The sequence below is a fragment of the Oenanthe melanoleuca genome, chromosome 4 (assembly GCF_029582105.1).
Source record: "Oenanthe melanoleuca isolate GR-GAL-2019-014 chromosome 4, OMel1.0, whole genome shotgun sequence".
In the NCBI taxonomy this organism is placed as follows: Eukaryota; Metazoa; Chordata; class Aves; order Passeriformes; family Muscicapidae; genus Oenanthe; species Oenanthe melanoleuca.
The window spans coordinates 48,450,635-48,457,195 of record NC_079337.1 but is presented as its reverse complement, the minus strand read 5'-3'; positions in this window follow the sequence as shown (position 1 = coordinate 48,457,195).

Genomic DNA, 6,561 nt, shown 5'->3' with positions numbered 1-6,561 from the left:
GAAATTTTTTATTTACTCTTTTTTTGAGGGTGTGGTTCTCTGTCAACTGTTCTCAGTGTCACAAAGGTAAAAGACTTGGAGAGATACAATCTCCCTTTCCTTTTGGGTAAAGTGCAGTGCTGCAGAACCCAACTCAAAGGAAATGGCAAAATGCACTACGATTACTGAATCATGTCTGCCTCCATGAAACAAGGTAGGCTTTAACTCACTCTCCCTCTGACTGTAGAAAGAAAGACTGTGTTTTTTTGTTGGTTTTTTTATTCCTTGTTTGTTTGTTTTTGTTTTTGTTTTGTTGGGTTTTTTTTCCTTTTAAGCTTAGAGAATTAATCTGGGTTTCCATGCAAAGAATTGGCACAATTTCTGAGGCAGTAACTTCCTGCTCCTCTTCATCCACTGAACAAACATCCCGGGGAAGACTATCAAATTAGCTTTGCCACTAGAAGATCTGTGAAACCACCTGTCAGCTTTTATGAAAAATAATAAATCTCACTCAAAACATTACTAAGTTTTCTTAACAGTCTCAAGACTAAGTTTCAGTGAGGTTTAATTAGCCCAATCTATATCAGTTATTTCTTCATGATTTCCAGAATATATCTTGGGTTTGTTCCTATTACTAGAAAATGCAATCAGTTGGGAAATGTGCAAGCAGCTTTTCTATTGCAAAGGGGCCAAGAAATTTTCTTTAAATAGTATTTGGCTCTACCCACTACTAATTCTTGAAATTTCATCTCCAAGCGAAATTCCAGTGTTGACTTTCTTTATTGGATGACCTTTTCGGGATTTCATTTTTATTGTTAACAATGTCTGAACAAACAAGACAACTGTCCTCGTTTGTAAAAGTGCAGAAAGAATAAACAGTGGCAGAGGTAAGTAGAAGACAGGAGCCATTGTTTGCACATCTTAAGCAGTGTGGTCTTAAGCATCAAAACAAAGAAAGTGACACTGGAAATCTCATTCATCAAGCCCTTCTATGTGACTTAATGAGATACTGAAAATATCAGTAGAGAAACTAAGCTATAAGGGTAGTATATTTCTGGAAGAAATCTCTCACTCCTGCTTACTCTCTTTATCTCCCTGCATCTTTCATGACACTTCTAATGCAGTAATAAGTTTCGTTACAGGACTTAGTAAGCAGGAATTCAGTTTCAGTTTTATAGTAAGCAGGAATTCAGTTTCAGTTTTATCTGTACATGTGTAAGGTCAGGGGTCAGGTGGCTGCTGTCTTTCAGGAAAATAGGTTAAGCACTAGATTTTTGTTTTGGGAAGGACTGTCTTCCCTTTGTTTGTAATGAGTTTGACTGATGAAGATAAAATCTGTTTCTCTGGTCCAGAGAAAATAAAAAAAATTGACTTGGTTCTACTTGCCAGAGAAGAAGAGAGTAAGGTTACTGATGCTCTTCCCAAGAACAGAGCCAATACTTTACAGTCATTTGCATGTGGATTGAAAAAACTATTGGAAACCAGAAGTGGATCCTGGCACACCCCTCCAGGATGCCAGCCCTTAACATTAGAGTAGTTGTGGTGGGGTATAAAAAGGGAAGTGGGCAATTAGCTTTAACTCTTAAAGCTGTTGTAGTTGCCATTACACCTCCTGAGACACCAGTTCTTGTTGGCACTCAATAGGTGCTCCCCAGGAATGCCTGGCAGAGCTTTCTTCAGGGGACTGAAGAATAATGTGGATACTCTGGATGCTAACCAGGTTTAGGCATTAACTTGGTTCGAGATTAACTTGGTCCTAAGCTTCAAACCAAACACGTCTTCAGTGCCTTGGGAGACTTTATGCTGTGGCTCTTAGGAAGCTCAGGTGCTTCCTAAGTCAAACTGCTTTGGGCTTTAGTGGAATATAAGGAGTTCCATGTTATTAGAACATAGAGGAACATAGAGGAGAGGGAGAATCTTGAGCAGCTTCTAAGTTTGACAACAGATCACAAGAAAACAACAAAGTCCATCCTAGGCTGAAAGGAGTTGTGAAAGATTAGTGGTTTTGTGGAGAACCATATTATGAATAAACAGTGTACACAGTGGCTTGCTTGGGGTGGGTAGAGGCAGAAACTGAAGTAGCACAAAGTAGATCGAGTCCCTACAGATGACAGCTTCTTCCTGGGTTTTATGCTGGCACATTTTTTAAGTAATTCATCACAATAATTCACAAGTGAAAATTAGCATGTAAATGCTATATTAATATTTTATATTGTGATGCTTAAGTAAATTAAAAGTGAAGCAAGAGTCTGCAATAATGAAACCAAAATCCACTGGTTCCTCTTTCCCGTTCATACATTATCATGAATTAATCTGATGGAGTTTGAATTTGTCATAGCTGGACTCACTGAGGAATTCAACAATAGTAGTGGGGTTGGAAGAAAACTCAGTAATATTGTGTGCAGTGATAAAGCATGAAGGCATTGGCTTCATTAGTGGCCTTACTACAAAGAGTGCATCCACAACTCTGCTTGCCTAAAGCAATAAGTGTACACACAAAAGGAAATCTGGAAGTATTATATTAATATTTTGATTCAACTCTAATAATTTTGACAACATTCATAAGTGGAAGAGAGAAAGTAACTAGGGAAGATTGCTTTAGTATTTCAGCTAAGAGGGAAGCAGGAGGGATGCATGGAGATGTGTGGAAACCTGGAACCATATCTTGTTTCTTCAGTGAATTTGTGTGGCTGTGTAAAGCAGGGCAGAAAGTACTTCTGAGTGGAGACACTCCCCATCTTCTGCCCAGGGCAGACTGGCAGTATATGTTGCATTACAGATGTTTTCCACTTCCCATAGCTTGTAAAAAGATCAGTACAAATTAAAAATCTTGGGTATTCTAATTAACCAAATCCTGTTGATTTGTTTTATCCTGCCAGTCTGAAAATATTTATTTTCCTCCTCTTCTCCATCCCAGTTCCTGATAAGGAAAACAGAATAATTGAAAGTTGAATTTAAACTTTAATTATTTTTAATGCTCAAAACTTAAGATAAAATTTGAAGTAAATCTCCTTAGCTTCTGAAATTTGATCAATAACAAACTGTCTATCCTGCAAGAAGGTAGTACATGTATTTGAAAAGGAAAGTAACAAAGTATTTTGTTTTCATGTGCCTCTATCCAAATGCAAAAAAGAGATTTCTCTTTGGTAAAAATGTACTGCTTGGCAGCCTTTTCTTGCTTTTTTTATAGATCAAACCTTATAAAGAAGTCTTCTGTCTCCAGCTGTCTCTAGCAACATATGAAAGATAGCAGTTAAATCATTATAAGAAGTGATTAGTCATGACAAATATGCTTACCATGGACTCTTTAAAAATTAGCTTTGTATTGCTTTTGCTCCCTTATGATTTCATGGAACTGTTTGTCTGGGAGGTGTTTTTTAATGTATAAAATGCTGATGTTAAATCAATTGCATTTTTATTATTTTTCCAGACTGGGTCAGACATAAGAGTGAAAAGGAAGGCCAAATAGAAGTAACTTGTGCAGAATATGCCACATCCAGCTTTATTAAATAACCTGCTGAAGATTGTATTCATAACAAAGACCAGGCTAGGAGAATGCAATGACAGTAAACCAGCAAGGAGATATGGCATAAATACATCTGTTTGGCCTTCTCGTCTCAAAATTTATGGTCCTAGTCTGTCAGCAGCATTTGAACTTAGCTCTACACTACCTAGCCACTTTCTCAATCCTTAGTTCAGAAGCTACTTTCTACTTCTTCATCACTCATAAGTAATATTCTCCAGAAAATTTACAACCTGCTAGGAAACTACTGAACTGGGAAAAAAAAAAAAAAAGGCTGTTGACCTCCAAGAGACATCTAGCAGAGAATTTAAGTTCTTCAGTTATTAGGTTGGAGGCTCACTTACTCATAACAAGACTTGCTTTAATTTGAGCATTCCTTGAAAATAATACTGAAACTATTACAATGAAATAAAAGACACACCACTGCAGTAACAGTTCCTCATACATTCGCAGAAAATGAAGGTCAGGAAAGTGATCTGTTAGCCTGATATGATTAAACTTCTCATGTTGGTTGACCAAACTATTACCTACAAGGTTTAATCTCCTTAAGCAAGAATACATAATGTAGGTAAAAGCCCAGAGCCAAGTATGTAATGACTAAATTGCAATTTAAGGTCTTAGTAAGGACTTTCCTCCGAGATTTCAGAAGCACACATATTTATGCAAATATGACTCACCAAGTTTGCATGCAAAGAGTTTGGCTTAAAACTCAGTGAAGAACAGATCTATCGAGATAAACCTCAAATCTTGTAAGACCTGTTTACTTCCACTGCTTTTGATATGAAACTCTCTAGACAATAAGCCACAAACTGACTGAAAAGCTGTAGGGAGAGGGAAAAGATTTTATTTGAATTCCACTTTACTGTTTTCACAATAGTGTTTCTATTTATGTGTGTAATCCATGGTAGGTCAGGTCACCAATTGTTTAGAGACACAAAATACTTAAAAGCAGTTGTACACAAATAGTTGTAGAAAAATATAAAAGCTTGCATTCTGTGAGGTATAAAGTGGACATGGCTGTATGGATGCTTATTAAATGTAGCATGCTAAGTACTATTTGGGGATTTCCTAAAATAATGTGAGTATTGGGTATTTCTGCTGCTTCTTATCTTGCCTTCTCTGAGACTAATGGTACAGTAATCTTCATACCAAGGTAGCATCTTCCAGTAGCTCTTTTTCTGTGAAAGACACAAAATGGTTTATTGACAAGAATTGAAAGAAGAGATAGTGAAATCATCGCTGATTTCTCATGCTCAGTGTTTTCATTGTACTTAATAGTAAATTAAATTATACTAAATAAATAATAATAAATATTAAATTTACTAAATAGTAAATTAATTAAAATATTATTTCAGATATTCCTAAACTGTATATTAAATGCAGTCAAACTTGTCGCAGTATGACAGAAAAAACATTCTGCAGGAGGTGGGAACAGGCTCCCATGTTTGCAGAGGGAGGAGACAGATTTTAATCAAAAAGCCTGGTATTAGCCTTCTTTTCAGATGTTCACAAGTTGTGATATCCTTTTGGAATTAAAAGGACATAAATCCATAGGTCCTGCTTTACTAAACAGAGTCTTAAATCAAAGGGTTGTGAAAGCTGAACATTCCTGCTGTTTCTCAACTGTGGATGCTGTCCTGCTTTGTACAGCCAGACAAATCTATAGAGCAGAAGAAACTACAGTATGCAGTACCTTGTGTCCTAATCACGAGGGTGTAGAGAAATCATCTTTTTTTTGCTGCCACCTCAATGATTATTTGAAAAAATTTAGCACTTCAAACAGTGTATAAGTCTCAAAACATTAAGTAGTTTGATGATTTAACACATTGCCAGAATACAGTTTCAGTATTCTGGGAGAACGTAGCAAATGCTGGACTACTGGAAAAGAAGGTAAGAAATTCCTTTGTAGTTTGTCATTCATTTTTTCTTACTAATAGTTTCAATAAAATATTTAACTTTATGCTGAGTTAAATGTTTCCTATGAAGTTTTTTTTCTTTATATTTTCAGGGAAAAAAGAAAATATATATAGAATATAAACAAATTGGTGTCTTCCTACCAGAGTATTTTCTAATGGAAATGGGGGCAGAAATGAAAATGTGCAAACAGAACTGCATTATAACCAGCCTAGGTTTGCAAAACATTATCTCAGAATAATGCAAATAATATTAATACATTAAGATAAGGACAGCCTTATGAAGGATATTTTTTGTATGAATCACTATGTACACCAAACATGGATCTGCAATAATCATGACCTTAATAATCATTATTCCAGGAACAGTGTGTAGCCCAGACTTCCTCAAGAGAGTTATTGCTAAGTTATATTAGAGCCTAGACTGAAATAATACGTCTCTCTATATTATCTGTATGATATATATCTCTATCATATGGATAATGTATAATATATTATGGAGAGATATTTTCAACTAGAATTATGCTAGATAAAAAGATTATTCAATCTCCTCCCAGGGACTATATGGGCAGTATACTGTACAAGAGATTTTTTCCTAAGGATTCATTTGACCTTTATTGAGCCTCCTAAAGTAAACACATAAATTATTCCATAGCATCGTTCCAGAGTGTTAAGTCAACAAAAGGCTTTGTATCTCCAAATATTTGCTTCTGGTATGATAGCACAATACAAATAGTAGCCATAAACAGGAATTCTACCTGATGATTATAAAATGTAACCTTGTCTCAGCTATTGAGGTTCTCTGATAAAGAAAGGCAAGGTCTTGCTGAATATTTTCACATTTCATGAGTTCAAAATATTTTGCCTGAAAAAAATGCAAAGTTTTTATTTTCCAATGGTATTTGCCCCTACACCACTCTTAACAACAGGGTGCAACCCGGATCAAAACAGTGCTGCAGTATAAGGTCAGAGCCTTCGCTTGATCCTCTATTGCAAGGGACTCTGACAAGAGGATCTTCCTCCCCTTTAAAATACCCTTTTTCAAAACAAAAATCCAGCTCAAATGGTATTGAAAGTTCCACTCAGAGTAAAAACCATCACATACTAACAGTCTCTACCTTAGTGTAGGTACTTCATGCTTCCTCC